Consider the following 25845-nt stretch of genomic DNA (forward strand, 5'->3'; position numbering starts at 1 on the left):
TGTTGCCGACCAGCTGTCAGTTTTCTTATCGCAGGGGACGGAATTTGAATGCTCACTTCACACATTATAAAAGACATGTTGCTAATATACCACAACAAAGAACCCTAAGTGGTGATAGATTAAGGGGGTGTTATCCTTGTGGGCATTGTGCTGCATGTCAGCATTTGCAACAGACTAAAGAATTTTCTAGTAAAAATACATCACGAATCTTTGAAATAAGGGTTTTTGCTAATTGCAGCACAGATTGGGTGGTATATTTGGTCACGTGTAGCTGCTCTGCATTCTATGTTGGACAAACGTCCAGACCTGTCAAATTTAGAATAGGTGAACATTTAAGTGCAATCAAAAATAAACGTGTCGCCAATGCACTATTCAAACATACCATTGAGCATCCTTCAGCCATCTTTCGGTTTGTGGTTATAGATAAAATTACCCTTCATAGGGGTTTTAAAGCCGGTTGGCATCAAAAACTTGATCAAATGGAACAAAGATGGATAATTCAATTGGGGGGCTTATTTAAACCTGGTTTAAATATGTTGGAATAAAACATGGCATGGCTTGTGTGTAGGTGCAACTATTTATGTATTGATATAATTGGTACTCACTTTATAACTATGACATTCTCCTTGGAGATGGATTATAGGCATAGTATAAATCTAATGGTAAGGTGATATATACACATGGCACGTATGTATATAAAAATAATCAAAAAATATATATACATATATATCTGTGTTTATATATATATATATATATATATATATATATATATATGCACATGTAGGTATGTGTATTACTAGGTAGATGTAGATTTTTTAAGAAATGACCCATTTGGTCTTTTTCTACATATAGTAATAGTTTTGACCAGTGGCTCTGATGACCTTATTAGCCCCTTTACTATTTGTTGATGGCAGATTTTTAGGCATCATTATATATTTTTATTAAAATAACATTTATCATTATATGTATTTATTTCATTTATTATTATTTTTATTTTTATTTTCATTTTTATTTCATTCATGATGTTATTGCACATGGTTTATATGTTTATTATGTTTTTACAATATACTTTTCCAAATGTTGTGATTTATGAGCAATGTTCCTATGTATGATGTTTATTACCAAATAGGAATTTGTATCACTTTAAATGTTGACTATATAAGTATGGTCCACCAGGGGTCGGTTTTCCTAATTATGTTTTGAACTGCATTGATAAAGGCCAGGGTATGGCCGAAACCGGTATGCTGTCTATTCTTCAGATTCCTTTATTTAAGGAGTCTAGATGCTAATAAATTTGGTTTCGATGGAACCGTATGTGCTGGCTCATGTTTTTTGAATAGTTAAGCTGATGGGTCTATAATTGCCTGGATTGGTGGATCCTCTACCTTTGTGCAGAGCGATGATGGTGGCCATCCTTCATTCGGCTGGGATGAAACTGGTACTCAGGCTTAGACTGAATAAGGTGCCTAATGATGCTACGAGTTCCTGCCCAAGTTGATGCAGGATGCAGCCTGGGATGTTTATCTGGTCCCATGGAAGCTGTGTTTTTAGCCTTTGAGAGGGCGGTAATGACTTGCTCCCTGGAGATAAAGGGTGGGGTGGGGGGGCAGGTGCTGGGTCATACCCTGGATATTACTGGCTAGGCTTGTAAAGGCTAGTGTGCCATTAGCCTAGTAATCACCTACAAACCTAATGCCGGCTGGCTTATTCACTTTTGTAGACATGAAAGAACTGTAAATTGTACAATAATAGTAACTTTGCAAAGTATTTTATATAATCTGAGCCATAATGTTGTAAAATACCAATAGTCTGGTTTCTGCATTCTCTCTTTTTCTGTAGCAGATTCTGCCTGGACAGCCTGTCTCCAGTTATACATGGAGTAAGTGATCATTCACATCGGCTGTAGAATTACCAGATTATGGAAGGAAACAGTCTGTGGAGTCTACTCACTTGTTTTAAATGGGAAGATGGCTTCACTTTGAACTTGAGCTCTAGCTATCCTTTGTGGAGAGTTCTGAAACAAAGTTGCTGCTATTCTTGGGTTACTTTTTGCCTGGGACTGTTATTTGGACTTGGGGAAATTCTAACTTGCGAAAAAGTAAAAACAAGGATTTCCGGATCTTTATTTTCAATTACAGGCTTCAGTCAGCTGCAATAAACAGCTGGAAAGAGCAGATGCTGTTAGACTTTTTCTTTTATCATCAAATCTGTCTGCATGAAACACTTTTATTTTTCTTTGCGCAGTGTCTATATTGCCTATTGTGTATGATCAGACCTTTTTAAATGTAAAACTTTTAACTTGTAAATATTTTAGCTAATATCATATTCTATTACTAAAAAGTATCCTCACAGCATCAGTGTGACTACTGGTATCCACCCCTTTCTGAATCACATGCATACATAACAAGTGTCAATGGTGCAGGATTTAGGTTCTGTAACCCCCCTAACACCTAACAATTTGGTGGTAGCTGTGGGACATTTAAGGCCCATATCTCACGTCACGTGTTTGGTTGCAGTGGTAGGATTGAAACAATGTTCATTCATCACAAATGGTGTAGGACTTCTGTAAGGATGTACAGTCCTCCCCTTCCTTGGTGATTTTTGTGGACAGGGGATCTATGCACAATTTATACAAATATTAATTCTGCAGAATGTTAGGGCTGCACCTTTGCTGTTTCCTTCCTGGCTTCAAGTCATTATGTTGCTCCAGAAAACACCTGCAGCAGTCCATTGTTGGTAGTGAAGTGGTTGACAGAAAAAAATCAACTCCTCTGCATCACACCATGGTTCTCTCTTGGAAGAAATGGACCACTATCTGAAAGTGAGAAAGGAGTAGCTACTTCAGATAGAGGAGTTCAGATATCCTGGAGTCTTGTTAATGATTCAGAGTACAGTGGATCAGAAACTGACCAGCTGATGGCTGCAGTAGTGGCAATACTATAGGCACTGTGCCAAACTGTAATGGTGATGTTAAGAGACAAGTCAAATGGAGTAGCTCTGAGTTTACTGTCAATGTCTATGTCTACATCCTAACATGCAGTAACAAGCTTTGTGTAGTGATAAAAAGGTGAAGTTGTAAATACAAACAGTGGAAATGAGGTTTCTTCACAAGGTAGGTGAGCTTGCTCTCCATGACAGAGTAAACAGCTTGATAATCCAGGAAAGCCTTGGATTAGAGCTGACGTTCCTCATCATCAGAGAGAGAAAAGTTGATATAGGCATAATGCCCCCTGTGTGCCACCAAGCAAGACCCACTAGAAGAAAGCTTTGAGGTCAGACCCTGGACAAATTGGAAGGATTATATCTCCCAGTATGCCTGGATCTTTTAAGATGTCATGGGTGTCTTGCCTTGGATAAGAAATTTAGGTTTTAGCCTATTCAACAACTTCTACAGCAAGTCTTGCCCACGGGAGAGTAGTTTTAAATAAAAGATGGTTGGATGGAGTGATCTCTGCAGTACTAGCCTAGAACCCTTACATCATCCAAAATGATTTGTATTTTTTTTCTGTTTACTATACCTCAAAATGGCCTGACAGGTGGTACAACACTGACATTGAAACATTTATCTAACAAAGACTCCTTTATCCAGTGATGCTCTGGTATGTCCTAGTAAGGTTACAAACAAGCAAATATTTTTTGTGGTCCCCATTCACTTAAACTACTTTATCTTTGAACTGCACTTGGCACTCATGCCTTAGACTGTTGGCATTTCATCTTTTTTCCTATTACTACTATTAATTTATGTTAGCGGCTGGCTTCTTAACAGTATTTTAACTATTTTTGAATGTTTATCTTGAAAAGGGTTTGGTGTGATTGCTTCAGTTCAAGCTCAGGACTGTAGTTTTATGGCTCACAGGTGAATGATAACTCTCCCTTAAAAATATCGACTTTGGAGTCTGTGCTGAGGTCTTAAAAGTTTACATTAGCAATGTAGCTAGATTACTTTAACAAGAAACAGTGACCTAATTACTTTAGTTTCACAAAGTTATAAAATTATATATACCTTAAACAGTCTTAAAAAACAAAACAAAAAAAAAAAACTAACTTCTGCATAGTTGCCGTGACAAATACCATAAGGAAAACAGTATCAGACAAGCATAATTTTGATACAATGCAACAGTTCTTAGTAAAAATGTAATCCAGAGAAAGTGTGGTACTGTTAGTGGAACTCATTTGGGATTACTGTGAAAAGAGAAATTACATCAAGTGTAACCAAAGTAAATTTAGTAATTTCTCCCTTCCTGGAAAACTCATACAGATCTCTAATAAAATGTTCAGTATCGCTTAGAATATATTCTGACTTACTCAATAAATTCCTAAGATTTTTATAAAAAAATATGGAAATGGATTCTGTGCATCAATCCCTTCCTGCTACGATTGGTCTCATAGGGGGGTAATCACAGTAATCCTGAATGAGTTCGGAATCAATAGCGTCACAGAGTTACTAGAGAAAGATGGAAATTACACGAGAGAAAGGATACAGCAAATACACATCTTATTGAAACTAGTGCTTGAGAATAACATCTTTATGTTTAGGGACAGAACATACTGGCAGTGCAAAGGTGTTGCAATGGGCACATCATGTGCCAACAGTTATGCGAATGTGGTGATGTCAGCATGGGAGGTAGAGAATGTGGAAAGGGGTCCCTATAAACAGCACATACTGTTTTTTCGAAGGTTTGTAGATTACCTCTTCCTGTTATGGAAGGAGTCAGTAGAACAATTATTAGATTTTCTGGAATGGATTAATAATTCAACATCATTCCTTAAATTTACATTGACTTGGTCTTGCTCTAAGGTGAATTTCCTGGATGTCAGTATAATGAGAGGAGAGGAAGGGGAATTAAGTACAAAAATGTATAGGAAAGAATGTCATGTCAATAAATTACTAAGGAAAGATAGTATGCATCCCAAATATGTGTTTAGAAATGTTGCACATAATCAGATGTATAGGGTGCCAAGGCTTAATGTTAAACAGAATGACTTTAAACAACAAGCAGAAGTAGTAAGTACAGAGTTGGTGGAAAGCGGATACAATAAGGATGAAGTATGTAGCAATATGATAGAGATAGAAAAACTAAGGGGTATGACAGAAAAGCTCTATTTTTCACAACCTTGTGAAAATTCTGGGGCTAATAAAGCATATAATAATAGTAAGCTTAGAATGTGTGTTAGTTATTCAAGAGACGTAAGAAAATATACTAATATTATTAATACTCATTGGAATCTCGACTACAGATAGGCAAGTGAGTAAGTTTTTGGACCCACATCCTCAGTTTACGTTTAAGAACAAAATGTAATTGAAAAGGAGACTGTGTACACTGAGAGATCGGATAGGGCATTCTGAAGATAGAGGGACTAAACCCTGTAAGAGACGTCAGTATTGTGAATATACAGATGTAGGAACAGAATTTGAACATCCAGATTCTCATGAGGTCTTTCATTTGAGCATTAATGCAACTTGTAGTACCCCCCATGTGGTATATCTGGCCACGTGCCAGTCATGTAATAAATTCTATGTTGGTAAGACCGATAGATTGCTCAAGGATAGAATAAGAGAGCATATCTATCATATTAAAAAGAAAAGCATATTTAATGCTCTTGCGAAGTGTGTCTGAGACAAGTGAAAGACATAGTTTTAAATTTATGGTCTTAGGCAGATGTTATGAGAATAAGAGGGGGGCTGATATCAGAGCTAGAACTGAAGAGTTAGATGCAAACTGGATTGTGAGGTAGAGGGCTGATGTAGGACATGGCTTAAATGACCATGTGCCAATGAGACCCATTTTAAAAAATAGACCATTTTGTGTAGGTGATGTTTTTAAATGTGTTATATGTGTACATATTTTTTTCTGCATCTGCATTTGATGGTACATACTTTTAAATGTATACATTTTTATATGTTTTTAGAAGCATTTTTCTTTAAATAGTTAAATGGTATTGTCATGTGATTTGTGATGATAGTATAAAATGGTTGTTTTAGCAACAATGCGGATACACCTGAAGAAGCATTTAGTGAAAGCGCTTGTGTTAATAAACAGCTGTGTTGGTTGAAGAAACTGGAGCCTTGCCTTTGCTTTTTTTCTGCATTTGTTATAACTTTGTTTAAACAGTTACTGAGCAACTAGTGTTTTCATCATATACATGCAACTATACAAAGGCTCATTACTATTAAAAAACAAGCATGCTGACTGAACAACCAACTAGCATGCCTGTTGTAAACTGAGCATATACCAACAGAAAAAAAAGTCTGGCCTCTAAAGTATTCTTCAGCAACCTGACTTCCTAACGGGATACAGTACAGAAAAAGAAATAAAACTCTGCAATGGAAACATCCTCGAAACACACACAAACACATCACACAAGTTAAGAGACCAACTGCAAATCGAAGTAAAAACAAAAAAATGTCACATAATGAGTGGATAAATGCCTCTCCTCTAACATAAAACAGATACAAGGAAATTTCAGGAGCATATTGCAACTTCCTAATAAAGCCCAAAATAATGTTTCCTAAGTAACTTGCTCAATGTCACACAGTTAACAAATAAAGGCTAAGGAAACCAAATGACTAATCACACAAAGCATCTCATTAACTCTAAGCAACATTATCCATATTAATTGCTGACAAGCCCTTATAAAAGAAGCAAACACTGCCTATGACTTATCACTTTACTGTTTCTTGAAATCATAACTCTACCCAAACATTATACTCAAACAAAAATCAGACACACTCAGATGAACACAGGACTTCAAAGATGCCCTTTTCTTTCTCTTTCATTGCAATGATGTACTGAGCAAGCCCTGGGACACATACTGTACAAACGCATAGCACATCAGTTTTCAGGGCAGAAGGCAGAATGACACTAGAGTCCCATAATATAATCACATTTAAAAATGGTAAGCAATTTCTTTCTTAAATAATGCGATTGCATAATAGCAATAATCCACTTATGTGTGTGGGTATAACAGGATTTACCCATGTTTGGCTTTGTTTAATCACTCAAGCTTTATCCTCGTGATCGAACCAAACCAACCATGGACAAATCTTGATATACTCTCTCAGTTGTGGATTACTGCTCAGTTATACTACTTAGAATCGGATCAAATGTACAATTAATTTTTCTGCTTCTTCTAAAAGGGATACAGGTTATCTGCTTACTGGAGAACTGAAATTACTTCATTCCTTGTTAAACTTGGTAACTACTTTCAACTGAAGTAATTGAGTCCTACCTAAAGCATTTTATTTAAACTGCTGATAGCACTAAAGGAAATAGCTTTTTTTGGCAAACAATGCTTGTTGAATGTGCAATGTACTACCATGCAGTACAAGGTACTGTTTACTTTTGACATCAGTCACAATGTTTCTTGTTCCTTTAGCTGTCTTGCTTGTCCTGCATGCATCAGCATCAGATTATCTCAACAATGCAACACTACTGAATTTTCTGGAAACTGTAACCTCAGCTTTCATCCTGGTTCAGACAATAAATTAAGAATTTAAGAGTTATCAATGTGTGGTCAAATACCATACCTCTGACTTTAAATCAGATAGTTAAAGATTACATGTGCATGTAACTGCTTACTACAACAGCTTACCATTAAAATATTTTCTTGCTTTGTAATGCATATATTATGCAATTTTTCATGTTTATTTTCATGTTAGATAAGGCGGCAAAGAAAACATGAAATACTTTGCATTCATCCAGATTTTAAATATCCTTGGTCAAACTGAACTTTCAAACCAATTTCAATAAAGACTGAAAGAGTCAAAAATAATTTTATATTGAGACTTTCTTTGCTACACACTTTAAAATAAATTAAAAGTTTAGGTTACCATGGTAATCACCTTGTTGCACTCCAAGTGAAAAATCCACCTGTAGGCAATGTACTGTGTAACCTGTAAATCCAGCAAGTACACCCAAGTAATTTGCAGATAATTCGCTGAACATTAGCTGCATGTTTACTTTACATACTTTATTTGATCAGTACAGGAAATTAAGGTGGAGCACAACATAATTAGTAAAATTATAGTCAAACTGGAGGCACAATGAATTAATGTTGATACAAATATGCGTATCATTTTATTTAACATGAAATGAGGACACATCAGGGGGAGAGTAGCAAACACAAGGAAAAAGACATATTGTAGATCAAACAAAGTAAACTGTTTGCATATTCAGCTAAATTCTGAATGGCTGTAGAATTACTCTACATTGCAACTATGACAGAATGTCAAGAGTACAAATGTCACTAACTGGAAAATGACAGAGATGATTCTAGGCACGATGGCTGAGGTTGGCATTTTAATGGAATGTAACAGGTCAAGCAATTACAGAACAAAGTAGCTTACATGCTAGATGTAAAGTGAATGGCTGGACATCAAAATGGGCTATTACTCAGGGTTCTGTGCTATGCCCGCTCCTTTTTGCCATCTACTTCTCAAATGTGAAGGTCAACGTCAATGACCTCTGAATGATCAAGTGTGCAGTTCAATACAAACTAGAAGGGGGTCATAGAATCCCCCAAGACAATGATATCTCCAAGAAAGGCTAACAAAGGCAAATAGCTGATACCAAACCCATAGTTTAAAACAATGCCATAACCCTTTGGGAAGACAGCTACCCCAGGAAAATACCTCAGTAATAACACAACTCTAAGAGCAGATCCAGTAGTAAGGGATGTGAGAACATATGCAGACAGTAACTTGGCTTTTTACCAACATGTGTCTTCAAGGTAGTAAGGAAATCATTCCATGTTACTCAATTTATACGTAAAGGTACGGTATTCTAGGTCCATGAAGACATTGTTCATTGTATTCAGCCCTCATCAAGCCCATCATGGAGTACAAAGCCCCGTTCAGTATGTACCTGAAGAGGCACATGCAACAACTGGAATATTCACAGAGGTTCCTCACCAAAAGAATACAGGCCAGTAACAACATGTCATATGCGGATCACTTCAAAGTCCTATCCCTATATACAGTCTTTGATAGACTATTGAAGGGTGATCTATGTTTGGCACACAAGGCATCCCCGGATCTTGCTCAGATGGACCTCTTGCATATCCTCAAAACAAACATCAGAATTATCTCAACCAGGGGCAAAACTCTTGTTTGCGACAAACAGGACATGTTGGAGGGTGGGACATCTCTCAGGAGAATACTCCCTTCTCTGGAACATCCACATGAAGCAAAACACACAGACACAGACACACATGTCACAAAAGGAAATATTGTCAGCCTATCTGGAATTTTGTAAATAATTCTATGTAATTTGTGAATATTAATATGACTTGTATTGAAGTGTGACAGAAGTAGATACTGCCAGCCCCAGCCATCTAGTAATTTGTAAATAGTTACATGTCACTTGTGAATATCAGCATGATGCAACTGCTTGTGTTACCACTGTATTAGAACTGTATGTCATATTGTACAGAAGTGTGATGAAGACATGTTTTGTAAACTACTGAGCAGGGGTGTATATACACTACTGTACGTGTTTGGATACATATGTTTTAACAGTGGAAACTAAAACATAGAGGGTTAACTTGCAAAGCTTCAATAAAACTGTTGAAATTAAACAGTTTTAAAACTGCACCATAAAAGTTAGTTTCAATGCAGCAAGGAGACAGGATGTCTAAAGCTAAGGCACCTTCTGCATTGTGTTGTGTTTTACTGTTTTATGTCTTCCAGCAGCTGCAACGATTTAAGAAGGGTCCTTCTTTATTTGTTTTCACAGGGAAATGCTAAATGCTGGTAGTATCTAACAATGGGGGTTTAACCTTGGAACTAAAGTCAGATGACACAAAGTGATGTCATACTGCCAGCAACCCCATCAGTAATATTTGATATTAATTTAAAAAATCTGAGAGAGAGAGAGAGACTGCACATTTTGTATTTTGTCTTTGACCTGGAAAGACCCACTTGCCTTGATGTAAGTAAGTTAACTAGGGTATAGTAATTGGAATATAGTGAGGTATAGCTTAGATGCTTTCTGTATTTATTTGAGACTGTCCTGCAAGGTTTTAAATATTTCCTGTGATTTTGAACTCTGATATCACTCTACATACATATTCAGTATTGTCTTGTTCTTTTATTATCTGTTAAATATATTTAAACCTTTCAATTGTGACTGGTCTGTCTAGAGATATTTAAGCTCTTAAAGTACTTGCATATCTATATGGTGACACTGTACAAGCCACTCCTAATAGCCTTGCCTTTGGTCAAACTACCATTTGTACTGATATAACAATACACAGTAAGACTGGACATCCTTTGCTAACGGCCTTAAAGTAGCTGATAAGTAGTGGCTGTTGGCAGTGAAAACTACCTTACAGTCTGGACAGAAGGGGACATAGCTAGTAACCCTCTGTCAGCCTTTCCCAGGTGTGTATAAATCAAACCTCAGTGTGTGTGTCAGCTACTTGGGCAGGGACACAAAACACTGGTTGGAGAGAGAGGGGTGCTGGAGGTCTTGATTTGGCCACTCAGCTGAGATCTCAACCCTATAGCTGTGCCAGTGGGGAGTCTTATTGGGGATGTGAAGAAACAGGGAGAAACCAGTCCCAGACTGACTGTGGTCTCTGTGTGCTCTTAAGGGAAATTGCATTTTACTGTGTGTGTACTTATCCTCCCAGTAAGCACATTCCCCACTACTGCCAGTGGTGAGGATTGAGGCTCCTTGATTACTGGGCCATATATATATATATATATATATATATATATATATATATAGGGCACCAGCAGTTGTTAGGATGCATTTGGGGTGCCTAGCTAGGCCCCTGTGTTAGTCTAGTTTTCTCCTATACACCTAAGAACTACCTTTTACATAATGCTGATAAATGGCAATTAGTCCATTCAAAGCAGATGGCTGGGCATCAAACTAGTCATATGGGTAGGTATCAGTGCTGGTAAATGGCAGTCAGAAGACAGGATAACGGACAGTTATAAAACAGTTCAGCATCAGGATCGGTTTTCCTCTTTCTTTGTGTGACTGACACAGCTGAGGAAGGTCACAGTAATGTATAAATCTCTTTGTGCATAACACATACAAGTAACAAAGCAAAACACGTACAAGCAACAAGTTGAATATACAGAAAGACATTAAGAGAATGCAGTCTGATGTAGAAAAAAGAGAGAGAAATGACCTGTGCCAAGGCAGATGGGTGAAAGTTCTAAAAAGTACATATTGTGCATCTGTGAATGGAAAATCTCAGACATTTGAAAGCCTGCCGACCTGTAGGACAAGGAATGTATACTGATGGGTCATGATTCTGCAGGGAAACCCTATCAACTGCCAAATACAGGTAGAAAAATATTTACGAACAATGACAAGCAACAGGTTGTCATCAAGTGTCTCTTGTGCTTGAACATGAAGATCAGAAAAGATGGTGAGACAAAATAGGCTAGTTAGACAAGGGACATCTACAAAAGCATACTGTGGAGAAAAATAAGTTATGTACTTACCATAATGTTCCATGCGAGTTGTTTATCTCGCCTTTATTCTCAGTGATGGGTTCGGAACCAATCCTCGGCTCCGACATGGTCGATAGCAAAGCTCAAGGTTTGCCAGCAGCTCGAGACCAAGCCCCTTATTCCACAATACACTGCTGGAATTACCTCAGATCTTGTTTGCTGCGAGTATATATACCCTTTTATTTATTTCTACAAGGAAGCAATTCTCGAAGGGGAAGAAGAAGTATTGAATAACCAGGATGATACTAGCCTCTAAGTCAATTGTCAGCCAGGAGGGGGAAGGTGGGAGGGACGCGAGAATAAAGGCGAGATAAACAACTCGCATGGAACGTTATGGTAAGTACATAACTTCTTTATGTGAAGTTGTTAAATCTCGCCGTTTATTCTCACTGATGGGTAGCGTCCCTAGCACCCTCAATCTTGGGTGGCTCATGGAAGTACATTTTTCAATACCGTGGAACCAACGGCAGACCTGTCCCTGGAAGCCTTATCTACTTGGTAATGTGTGATAAAGGTATGAGGCTTAGACCAAGTGGCTGCAGCACAAATATTGTCAAGGGGCAATTTAGCCTGAAAGGCAGAACACGCAGAAACGGCTCTGGTAGAATGAGCCTTAAGTTTGTGTGTCAATGGCATGCTTGCATTCGCATAAACAAAGGATATACAATCTGATAACCATTTAGACAGAGTTGTTTTAGCCACTGGATTACCTTTTCTGGCCTCCGAAAAGGATACAAAACGTTGATCTGATTTTCTAATATCCTTAGTTCTGTCAGAGTGGTTGGGAAAACAGACTGGCAGTTCAGTGACCTGATTGACATTGGATTCAGAACAGACTTTAGGCAAAAAGGAGGGGTTTGTTCTGAGAGATACTCTACCAACATGGAAAATCATGTAAGGAGGCCTGACAGATTAGCTTGGAGTTCTGACACTCTGCAGGCAGAAGTAATGGCTACCAGAAATACAGTCTTCCAGGACAAATATTTGAGATCACAAGAAGATGCTGGTTTGAAAGGGGGGAGAATAATTTGAGACAGCATAAAATTCAAATTCCAGGGAGAATAAGGGATTTTGACAGGAGGTCTCATGTAAAAGGAACCTTTAAGAAAAGCCTTACATAACTTATGGCCCATAACATTCAACCCATCAAATCCAAGGTGGAAATTTGATATGGTGGCTAACTGGACTCGAACTATGGCAGCTGCTGCTCCTTCTTTAAAAATCTTTGTCAAAAATTCCAAAATGGCTGATACAGGAGCTCGGAAAGGGTCGATTTTCTGTATATTGGCCCAAATTGAGAACCTGTTCCACTTACTGCAGTATAGTTCTGGTGGATGGCTTGTGAGAAGACAAAAGGATTTGTCTTGTATCATCTGAGAGCGAATGATGCCTGGCAATTAGGGGAAGTGGATTAGCCAAGCAGTCAGTTTTAGGGACTGCAGTGAAGGATGGAGGTCCCCTGACGGGTGTGTCAGAAGGTCCGGAACTGGGTCCAGGATCCATGGATCCTCCAGTAGATGATGATGAAGGAAGGGGAACCAAATCTGTCGAGGCCAGTAGGGAGCTATGAGGATAACTGTCCTAACATGATAACATGAAGAGATGTCAACCACCACTGAAGGTCTCTCTTGCAAGAATCTGTGATGATAATCATGTAGTCCATCGGTACCTTTTGGTAGGACCACTGAGCGAAGAGGAGCCATTGAAGGATTCGCATATGCATCCTTGCAAGTGTTACAGCCAGGATTGCTGCCGCCATCAAACCTAGTACCTTCAAGACCTCTGCTGCTGTAGCTTTGTTCTTTGACACCATTGAGATGACGTGTTGGCGAAGAAGCGAGACTCTTTCGATTGGAAGACGTAGAGTCATGGTTGAGGTATCTAACTCTGCTCCTACAAAAACGGTATGCTGCGATGGCAATAAGGCAGACTTTTCGAAGTTGACTGTAATGCCTAATTGATGGCAGAGTGTCAGAGTATATTGTGTTGCCTGAGTCAATTGATGCCTGGAAGTAGCAGTGAGGCGCCAATCGTCTAGGTATGGAAACACCTGGAATCCTAGATGCCTCATTTGAACCATGACCACTGCCATGCATTTGGTGAACACCCTGGGGACTGTAGTGAGACCAAAGGGCAGGGCTCAAAACTGGTAATGATGGACTCCCAGCCGGAAATGCAGGTGACCCCTGGAGCGTCTCTACATCTTTATGTGATAGTACGCGTCCTTGAGATCTATGGAGCACATCCAATCGCCTTTCCCTAAGAAGGTAAGAATGGACTGAAGCGTGACCATTCAGAATTTCTCTTTCTTTACAAATTGGTTGAGTCTGCTGAGGTCCAAGATAGGTCTCCAGTCCCCTATTTTCTTTGGTACCAAAAAGAATCTTGACTAAGTTCCGAATCCAAGTTGGTCTGCTAGGACTGGTTGGATGACTCTTTTTTCTAACAATTTTTGGACCTCTACGATTGCTTGTTCCCCGAGACTGGGTGGAACATCTAGGATTCTGCTTACAGGAGTAGGAGGGGAAGAGAACGGTATGAAATATCCTCTGGAAATGATAATTTGTACCCATGTATCTGATGTTATGTTTAGCCAGGCTTCTGGGTACAAAGACAAGTGACCCCCAACTGCCTCCAGAGCCGAACAGCCGGGCCCACTTTCAGGAGAGCTGGTAGGGTTGACCAGAGAACTGGCCTCTGTCACCCTGTTGCAGCGGACCCCCCTCTGCCACGTGGGTGGCATCTTCCATTATAACCCCCTCCTCTGCCTCTAGAGGGGGTTTCTCCATGTGTGTCCTGAAAGGCTCCCTGTGCTTTTCGGAACCACATTTTCCCTCCCCCTAGGGCCCTTGGGGTAGGGCTGAGTAGGGGTAGAAAAACGGCCTCCAACAGCAGATAGGATCTTGCCTTCCTGCTCACACCTGGTTAAAGTTTTCTTTACTTTAGAAAGGAAGATACTCCACGACAATCAAACCTCTCAAAATTGTTTGAAAATACTTCTTTATTCCAACAGATAAGTAAGCGCTTTCACGTCTCCATGAACGCTTCCTCAGACTTTACAACAATTACATTTAATTCAAAATCTCTATAAATAGCATTCCCTTGTGATGAAAACCAATTAAAAAACTGATAAAAATCATGTTGCTCATTCTTATAAAATTAACATAAAAACATATATTAATATATACTAAATAATGCGTGAAGGATCTTATAACAAGATTTACACAAAACTTATAAAAAGCATCTTCATAATCATAAATAACATGTCTCTAAATGAATTTCTAATCCTAAAAAACATGTATATTATATATTATGTATCTTAATGACAACTGAAAGTTCATGCTTTAGTGGTCTATCTATCAAGAAGGGTTTCAATGAAACCCTATCATTAAGGCCGTGTCCTCTGTCAGCCTGCAACCTAATAATCCACTTCCCTTCTTCTTTCTCTGTATAGTTGCCTATATTGCCTAAATGCAGTGGCTTCTATGTAGGTAAAACTAATAGAACACGAAGAGAAAGAATAAGGGAACATGATTATGCCATAAATAAGGAGAATGAAGGAAATGCCCTGGCTAAACATGTTCTACAGAATGATATGACACATAGTTTTAAGTTTTCAGTTTTAGAACACATACATGCCACTGAAAGGTTAGGCAATATAGGCAACTATACAGAGAAAGAAGAAGGGAAGTGGATAAAGGAAGACTTAAAGGGCTCCGCAAATGAACAGAGACACATACAGGCTTGTCTCCGCAGAGCAATGCCTGAACTAGCGGCTCTACACGAACCATCAGCTGCATAAGATATGAGACGCAAGGATGAGTTCAAAACCGAGTTTAGGGTAGCGAGCTGTGTGTTGACTTTGTCGGCAACCCCTGCAGCTACCGTACCCTGGAGAGCATCTCCTAGCTCTTTCGGGAGATCTCTTTGCAGTCTCGTAAAATGGGTTAAATAGTTCAGCGATCGCAGAGAAAAAGTCGTTGAACTAAACATGCTTTTCCCATATCTATCCATGATCCTAGAATCTCTGTTAGGAGGATGGATAGATGCAGATGTTTCAGACACTTCCTTTTTGGTGGCTGCAGCTACCACCATGGCATTAACAGGCACTCCTTTGGTCAAAAAGGCTTTGCCCACTGGGGCAGAGATGAATTTATTCGGCTTCCAAGGGACAGGCTCCATGGCCTCCAGTGACTCCTACACCTTATGAGAGATCAGCTCCATGAGCTCGTCGTAAGGCGAAGACACCCAAGAAGTGGAAGGTTGAGACCCAAAAGCCTTCAAAAGCACTGACTCGTCCTCAAATAGGGGTTTTGGACTGCCAATCCCCCCTCTAAGGATCTCTAATATCTCTGCAAAGGAGATATCCTCAGAGGGGGATCGAGGGGACCCTTCTGACTCATCCAAGTCCGTGTCAGATGTCAAAGACTCCTGTAGGGAGTCTAAGTACCTCCTCTTGCACAGTCTCTTCCCGGGTACCTCCTTAGTGGGGAGATCTGGGGAGGTCTCGGAAGAGCAGGGGACACCCTGTGGGGCCACTTGAGGCTTGGGGTCTCTACGCTTAGGGGGACTGGTAGATGTAGAAGTGGACACAGGAGCTTGAGGAGAGAAGGAAGCCCAAACTCATGCCGACGATGTCTTAGGAGACAGGACTCTCCTCATGGCATCGAAAGCACCACGGCTCCGATGAGTAGGGGTAGACGGATCCGGAGAGACCGTCCGATCCTCCCGCACCGAAACCATGGGCTCTGAGCCTGAGGTAGGAGCCGAGCTCATTCGAGCTGAAGCCCCGTGAGGAAGAGTCGGCACTGACAAATTGGCCCGACTATCCTCCCCAGACCCGACAGGAGAGTGTCGGCTCCTAGCGTCCTCGGTCGGCGCCGAGGACGTCCAAGTAGATGGAACCGATTACACCGGTGTGGGTCTCGGTTCCATAGGTTCGACAACTATCGGTTCGGGCTCCTTCGGCTCCGAGAGTCCAGTACGGCTCGGAGGAGGAGTAGTCAAGTCCGGTTCCATGGTCTTCGGCTCCGTAGTGGTCAGGGCCGACAACAATTTAACAAGTCCTGGTGCCCGTAGAAGCTTCTGTACTAGCTGATCAATATCCATATCAGAGAGGATGACCGAAGACTTCGAGGAATGCACCGAAGGTGCTGACTGGAGCAGAGGAGATGAGGGAACCGCAGAGACCGGCTCCAAAGGGACACTCGGTTCCAAGGACTGTGGAACCGATGACCCTGTACCCTCTGATCTCTTTGCCTTCTTGGTTTGTTTAGAATCAGATGATTTTGAAGAAGTGCTGGCACCTTCCTGGCTACCCAACGCCTCAGAGAAAGTATGGTGCAGCAACCCCCATCTATGAGTTTTCTCCTTCTCTCTAAGAGAACCCTAGATGAAAAAGAGTGGCAAATACTGCAGGAGTCTTGGAGGTGTTTAGCCCCCATACAGTAAACACATTGGACATGTCCGTCAGTGACGGACATTTTCTGTCCACAATCTGGACATTTCTTAAACCCCGATTTGGGGTGAGACTTCTCTCTCTCATCCAACATATTATAAAGAGACACACCACAAAATTAACCTGTAAAGATTAAATACAAGGCTAACTAAGCCCACACTAAAAATATACTAACAAGTAAAACTTGGAAAACTAAATAGGGCTAAGAAAGGGCCCAACACTAAGAAAAACTAAGCCAACACAGGGCATTATCTCTACAATCTAACCTACTTTAAACTATATTATTTTTAACAAGAAACACGCGCGCACACACACACACACACACACACACACACACACACACACACACACACACACACACACACACACACACACTAAATAAGAATAATCTCTCAAAAAGAAGTAGAAGAAAGTTTTTTAAAACTTGCAATTTATCAAAAATGGTCCGAGCTGACTGGATCACCGAGATCCCTCTTGCCGCAAAACACTAGATCTGGGGTAATTCCAGCAGTGCATTGTGGGATAAGGGGCTTGGTCTCGAGCTACTGGCAAACCTTGAGCTTTGTTATCGGCCGTGTCGGAGCAGAGGATCGGCTCCGAACCCATCAGTGAGAATAAACGGTGAGATTTAACAACTTCACATATAATATTTCTGTTTGATTTGATAGTATCCCACATTCATGGATAAAAGAGTGCTTAAAAATGTACAAGATGCACCCTACACTGATCTACTACATTACGGTCACCATGAAACAGTGGCAAACCACTTTTGCAATTAAGCCATGATAAAGGACAGATTATCCCAGGGATAAAAATTCAAAGGGGGATATTTCCAGGGTGACTCTCTGTCACCATTGCTATTCTGGAAGCCCTGCCATTAAGCTGTTTACTTAACACCTTAGGCCACGGTTGTAATTTGTCTCCTAGAAAACAACAAAGTGTAAAGACTTCTCATTTCTCTTTGCTGATGACTTAAAACTGTACAACTCACCAGATGAGGAACTAAAAGCACAGCTGCAGGCTGTTAAAACTTTTTCAGATGATACAAGAATGTTATTTGCTGTTGATAAGTGTGCAAAATTAACCTTTAAAGCAGGAAAACTGCAGCACCAGACAACATTGGTTTGGGACAATAATATGACCTAAAAGAACTTGAGCAAGAGGGAGTGTATAAATATTTGGGAATTGATGAAGGATCAACAATAAAACATGAACAAATGTGAATAAAACTTAGTAAGGAATACTTTAGAAGACTTAAATTAATTCTGAAAAGGGCGTTGACATCTAGGAACAAAATCCAAGCTATAAACCAATTTGCTCTTCCTGTCCTTATAGTTTTGGAGTGACTGACTGGCCCCAAAATGTGCTTGATAGATTAGACAGGAAAAGGATGCTTCATGCTCACCAAATGATTTATAAAAATCAGTGTATACCATCATCATCTGTTTAACACCATACCTACCCATCACTTCCTCATCCCCTCTGTTCCCTTCACCAACATGTCCAGTGTATATCAAGATTACATATTCCCCATTCCAAAGGAGGGATGGACCTCCTTGAAATTGATTACATGCAAAGATCGGCAATCGTGGGACTCTACACGTATCTGCTGACCTCACAAGACCCAAATGTTGTGAACGTTTTGAAACATGAGGAGAATAAATCTAAGATGACTTCTCTGCTTAATTTAGCAGAAGCACATTGGCGTCAATCAGGAATGGAAATCAAACCAGAAGTAGATAAAAAATCAGCAGCAACTGAATTTTCCAAAAAACTAAAGAATACAAAGTGAAGGACCAGATGAGAAGGCAAGAAATGTAAAAAGCATAAATATATTTGCAAGTATAGAAAACTTCTGGAAGAACATCATGTTGATCAGGAACGAATGCAGGAGGAAAGGCGAATTCAAACCAAGAGATGAAAGGTTAATATTGGCAGCCCAAGATAGTAGGCTATGTACACGCTGGTTTACAAAGTCCATTGAACATGTGGGAGAAACAGACAAATGTAGGTTTTGTAAAACCGAACTGGAAACAGTTGCACACCTTGTTGCTGGTTGTGACACACTAATGGCAGAAGGACTGTATACTGAAAGGCATAATAATGTGGCAAGACTGTTGCACTGGGGATTGTACAAACGTTATGATACTGAAGTGGCTGAAACACAGGAAACATGAGACACAAAGCATCATAGAAAATGATGAAGTTTATATCACATGGGATCACGTATTACCAACAGTTCAAAAGACAGATGCTAGAAAAACGGACATAGTGGTCCAAGAAAAGAAGACAAAAGTAGCACTGATCATTGAAATCGCCATACCCAATTACTATAGTGTCTTGTGTACAGAGAGATACAAAGTCATAAAATATCAGGATTTGCAGGCAGAAACAAGAGCAATATGGAAGAAAGATACCCAGACAGTTCCAATAGTAGTACAGGCAATGGGTCATATAAAAAAAAGAATCTACAATTGTATTTAGATATGTTACCAATCCATTTAACCCTGTACGATTTGCAGAAAGAGACATTAACACTGCAGGTGTTGCAAAGAGCACTTTTGGCTGACATCAAAGATTGAAACAATACTAACTTCACAAACTTTAACCATACTTTGACTTAGGAATGGGGTCCCATTCCCGTCGCAGTATTAGAAACCCAAAAGATCTGGATAAATTAAAACAGGGGAGAAAAGACAAAGGAACTGCAAGATGTCAGAGATCTAGAAGAAGAAGAAACAGACTGGATGACTGCACCCGTCACCTCTTCTAATTGTTTCAAGTACATCCAGCTGTAAAATGGAGTTGTACTAAAGCACCAATTAAATCCAAGCAATTCTGCTAGGTTATCATGCACAACCTGCAAAGTTTTCAATGTCTATGTAACAGGGTCACAGAGCCAAGTATAGAGTTTGGTGCTTAAATGAAAATCAAAACATACTGCTCCTCATTTTCAGGATTACTGAAAGTTCTTTTATAAAATTACTTGAACATTGTCATGCAATGCCTAACACATTTCCTCAGAAAAAGTGTCAAGCATACACATCATGCAAAATAAACTATACAAAACCAGCCTCTTAAGACTTTAGCAGTTTTTCAGTTAAATGTTTTAAACAAATGGAAAAAAATGAGTATGGGATACTTGAATAGCTTTTTTGGTCATACACAATGATCTGTCTACAAAAAAGGACGACAAATCGGATCCTAATCTATCTCCATGAGTCAACAGGATTTTAATGAATCTCATACAGCCAAAGCAGTGAAACTGAGAAGAATCAGTTCTTTTTTCTCCCATAATGACTGGTGGCATACAAATTCTTAGCTGGGTGTTTACAAAGCTAGTTCTCACAAGGTCAACAAGCCAAAACATGTGAAAGGAATAAATCTCAACCACTTCTGGACTTTAGGTTTGTTTGTTGACCAAATTTCCACAAAACACTTAAAATCTAAAACTTACTAAAACATCTTCAACAAATGCATTCAGAAAACATTTTGTTAGTACAATACTGAAGGCACACAAATAGGAAAAAAAAAAAAAAAAAAAAAAGGACAATCAGAATAGCTAAAAATGCTCAGTGTTAAATTACCATTGTAGTGGACTCCCACACAGGTAAGCTTAATGTAAATAACCATTATTTTTAAACATACTCTGTAAATTTGATGGAAATATTAAATAAAACTTGCACAGAGATGGAAATCTATACAGAGGTTCTCTTGGCAAACAGTGCACTCAATAAAGGAGGTCATCAAAGTCAGTAATATACAAAAGTAAAAATTACAAAAATTTGAAGTATTCAAAGTGTGCAGAGCAAATGCACTGTAAAGCCATATATATATATATATATATATATATATATATATATATATATATATATATATATAAAACCCAGGGGATTTTATGAAGATTTTCACCATAATAAAAATTTCAATATAAAAATGTTAAACTGTTTACAGCACTTGGAAACTTATAAAAAAATTATTAGTCAAAAACTTGACTGTGAAGATACTGCATTACAGTTAGTTGCCTTTACTCAAAAAAATGACAGTTTATTTGCAGTGGGACTGCTATCCTGCAAAGACAACAGCTAATGCATTTCAATACAGCACACAAATGGAAGCAAACAAGAAGGAAGTGCGATTAAACTTTTTGTGTCCACCTTCTGGCTAATCATCCGGCCATACATTTTCTGAGAAAGCATTTCATCCTTCAAAATGTCAGAGGCAAGCCAGATCTTAACTCCGGCAATCCGTGGGCAGCAGACATTTAAACTCATTCTTTACAGGTTGCCAGTCTATAGTAAAATGCACATGCGAGCACACGTACACACACATTTGTGCAGTATATACACATGTAAAAGCAATTTAAAAAATGACATTTCATCTGGTGCAAAACTTGTGAAAGGTACGGGAGCACCTGGAGAAATCCCACACACAGGACGAAGATGTAGACTGCACACAGAAAGTATCCAAGTCAAGAATCAAACCAGAGAACCCTTTGTTGTACGGCAGCAACACTAAAAGGCTATACCACTTAAGACATGATACAAACAACTACACAGAGGAAAATACACAAAAAAACAAATGTATATTCAGAACTGGAAGCAAATAAATTAAAAAAATAAATAAATAAAAACAACCAGAAAATACAGCTGTCCAACACTCTAAGGAATCTGTGTTCACTTTGGTGGATATAACAATCAATCCTACCACTCAAAGTAGAATTCTCCATTTCCTCACAAAATAAAATACTTCTACACTCAAATAAAAAAGCATTCAGTGTTTGATGAGCACTTTTGTCTATAAGTATAGACATCATTAGAACAAAGAAATGCTGAAAGTGAGCTCAATTACAAAGAATCCACTCATTCCCACACCTACAAGCAAACCAATCAACAGTTAACCACCTCATCCTTGTAAATAGATTGCTTAAAAGAACCATGCACATTAAAAAACTTTACGTGGAAAAGGTGAAGTAAACACTGTTAAAAAAGTTATCTTTATGTAATTGTAATAAGTATAAGTTTACTACAAGTGAAGAATATAAAGAACACAGGAAAATAAAACTTCATACACTACTAGCCCTCAATTTTAGTTTACTACTAATAAAAACTGATTCCTTTAAACTAGGAGGGCTAATCACATTCAGTCTAAGCAGCCATAACATTTCCTGGTAGTACAATTTACTGCGCCAGTCACCCGCAAATGGGGAACACTGAATTTGCTTCAAGACCACAATGTAAATCTTTTAAAACCAAAGCAAACAGAGTGCCTTGCAATCATTCCACTGCATACTACAATTGTGCTGGTAAATAAGTGTATAAACAGCATTATTTGCCTTTTCCACGTAGTATGCAGGACAAGATTCACAGGTCGCAAGGTATACTACCCATAGTTCCATATTTCAAACACTTTGCTATTGCTGAACTTAACTGGCAAACTACCCTTGTACCCCGTATTAATAAAACTGCACTGTGGACAGTAACCACACTTCCTTGTCACACCAACACTAGATTTGTGGCTACTCGATTTTTCCAAAAGTGCTTTAAAATTGGGCCTGCTTTTATAAATAAACATAGGTCTGTTTGAAAACAGTTCTTTCAAATCAGAGATAACTTGTAACAGTGCCCAATTTTTGAAAATAATATTTTCAATTTCTTTGACGTTTACAGTATAATGCAAATCCGTCCTATTTAGATTAAAGCCAACTATGTTGTTCTTTACTTTCTCCATTTGGTTCAAACCACATTTAATAATAGGTACAAATTTATATTATTCAGGGATCTGTGCTAGGTCCGCTCCTTTTTTGAGATCTACTTCTCAAAAGTCAAGGTCAAAGTCAATGACCTCCAAATGACCAAGTGAGCAGTTGACTGCAAACTAGGAGTGGTCACAGAATCCCCCAAGACAATGATATCTTCCAAGAAAGGCTAACACAGGCAAACAGCTGATGCCAAAGGAAGTTTTAAAACAATGCCATAAGTGCCCTTTGGGAAGACAGCTTCCCCAGGAAAATACCTCAGTGATAACACACCTCTAAGAGCAGACCCAGTAGTCAGGGATGTGAGAACATATGCAGACAGTGACCTGGCTTTTGACCAACATGTGTCTTCAAGGTAATAAGGAACTCATTTTATGTTGCTCAATTTATAAGTAAAGGTACGGTATCTAGGTCCAAGAAGTCATTGGTCATGTATTCAGCCTCATCAGGCCTATTGAGGAGTACAAAGCCCCCTTCAGTATGTACCTAAAGAGGCACATGCACCAAATTGTTTAACAATGTCCTCAAACCATCTTAGTCCAACATCCTGAGGAATCACGGAAAATAAACTGTGTACATCACCAGTGACTAATAAAAAAAAATTCAGCTTTAACTGAGATATCTCTAAGTGTATCCAAAAGGTCCCACGAGTCTTTCAGGATGTGTGGTAAAGACGTAAATATTTTATCCAGTTTCTGATCAATAAACTTACCCAATGGTTCTGTGGCTGACTCTCTTGCAGCCACAAATGGACGCATAGGTGGATCATACTGCAGTGTATTTTTGGAATTCTGAACATTTTAGGCATGACTGGGTGGTCAACTCAGATAATCATATAAACCCTGTGGAATTTTCTCAAATAGCAGTAAATCATCCAGTACAATTTTGATAGCTCTGTAGGCTATATTGATTTCACTTACAGACACACTGTTATAGCAGAATCATTGTGCAGTAAATTGAGCATTCTCCCAGAGTAATCTATAGTATCCATAATGACCATACTCCCATCTTTATCAGGCTTCATCCACCTGATGTCAGGATTACTCAAGAATTCTTTAAACACCTATCTTGCCATGCAAGATTTAAAAAATTCTCATGTTTTTCTGCAGCTCATTGCGAATATCATTCAATAGCGTTAATGACAGGGTGAAAGGGGGGGAGTGGCCAAATTTTTTCTTCTAAGTTTTTTCACAACTGTTTCACCACGGTCATTACCAAAAATATACTGGAAATTTAACTGCTTTGTAAATAATTTAAAATCCAGTAATGTGTCCTCTATCCTAGCCTTGTTAGAAGGGAGAAAACTAAACCCCTTAAGAAACAAACTATGATGTTCACAGTCAACAGAAAGTCCAGAAAAGTTGTAAATACTGTGCAGAATAGTATATGTGTGTGTGTGTGTGTGTGTGTGTGTGTGTGTGTGTGTGTGTGTGTGTGTGTGTCTGTGTGTGTGCAGTATCTTTAAGAAGCACATCAAGGGCTGAACATGCATATACAAACAGCAAGCACATGCTATATCCAGTGCCATTCTGAGAGTGAGCATGTATGAATGTAATAGCTACTTTGAATACAAGTTACCTAAATTAAAGTTATTAAGCTTCAATCGTGATGCTTTTGTACATAACAAAGCTGCTTGAACAGAACACACAAAGACTAGTCTATTACATCCTGGCTAGACGAGTGACATGGTGTCAGAACTGAGATTCCAGAGACGGATATTCAAAGCTATGCGGTACAGAGACAACAGCGAAGGTAAACTAAGAGAAACGAGCACGAAAAAGGACCAGAAAATAACCAAAGGTAATGAAAACTTGCACGAACAGTTTATTTTATAAAAAAGATAAAATGGAGCATTACAAGGGCACAAACCGCATTATTAAACAAGTAAGAGGCACAAAAGGTTTATTAAACGATTTTTTAAAGCAAAATGGTCAGGTTTAGAGTAAAATGAACACAAGAAAAGTACAATGGGCATGAAAAGAGATTAAACAAGCAAAACGAATAGAAGGGCAAAAGGACACATTAAGCATAAATAAAGTAAGGCAACTGCATGTTTTTTGGCAAAGTACTGTGTTTTGGCATAACTACTACTTCAAAATGTATCAAGGGCATAACTAGAGTTATTCGAAGTATCTCAAAGTGCGTAAAGTGCTTACAGTGTGTGCTTACTACTGTGCATGTATTCCTAAGAGTTTACTTGTGTGCAAAGTGCTTCTATTTCATGAAGTACAGTTAAAGTACAGCCATTTCAAAAAGTTTCTTGTGCTGGGTATGTCTATTTGCAAAGTGCCACCAATATACAGTGTTTCTTGCACTGTAAAGAATTACCTAGTAAAGTACCGCCATTTTGGGGACGTTTCAGTGTGCCACCATGTTTATTCACAAAGTACAGTTACTTCAAAATGTTTCTTATTCTGAGCTTCTTCTGCCTAGTTCATTCGCACAGTGCAGTTATTCTGAAATGTTTCTTACACTGAAAAGAGGTAATTTCTTGCAGTACAGTAATTTCAAGAGTATTATAGTGCCCGAGAGACTTATTTTGCAAAGTTTAGTTATTCAGAGGCTTGTTGTGCTATTGGGCAAAGTTACAAATACTGGTACAAATTTCTGGTGTGTGTGTGTGTGTGTGTGTGTGTGTGTGTGTGTGTGTGTGTGTGTGTGTGTGCGCATACTTAAGAATCCCTGCGTTGGCATGTATTAATATGGTAGATGGATTAATATGGTAGATGGATTTCGAAAGCCCTCACCACAGGTATTTGATCAGAACATTGCAGAGAATTGGAGAATATTTGAGCAAGAGTACATTTTTATACAGACAGCTTATTCTAACAAACATGCACACACCAGGGCATTCATTTTGCTAAACCTAGCGGAGTCAGAGGCCATTGAAAGTGAGCTTTCATTTGTGTATGCACCAGCAGTATATGAGTGAGAAGGTGAAAATCATCATGTTGCTGTACAAGCTTAATCAAGGGAAAACCCAGTGTGTCTGAAGCGCAAATTCCTGGAAATGTGCAACCCCCACACAAATATTCCATTACAGAGGCATTTGTTTTACACAAGAGATCAGAAACCAGGGGAAAGTTTTGAGCTTGTATTACTGACCTGAGAAACAAAGCTAAAAATGTGTTGGTTTGGTGACTTAAAAGATGAGTTAGT

General features: G+C 38.9%; 1 protein-coding gene across 1 annotated transcript in view; it reads right to left on the reverse strand.

Annotated features, from left to right (window-relative positions):
• Positions 1 to 25845, reverse strand: part of LGR4 (leucine rich repeat containing G protein-coupled receptor 4) — a 1155492-nt gene that overhangs the window by 632887 nt on the left and 496760 nt on the right. The gene's annotated exons all lie outside the window — the stretch shown is intronic.

This window comes from Protopterus annectens, chromosome 17.part0, assembly GCF_019279795.1.
Source record: "Protopterus annectens isolate FY-2018-M chromosome 17.part0, PAN1.0, whole genome shotgun sequence".
In the NCBI taxonomy this organism is placed as follows: domain Eukaryota; kingdom Metazoa; phylum Chordata; order Ceratodontiformes; family Protopteridae; genus Protopterus; species Protopterus annectens.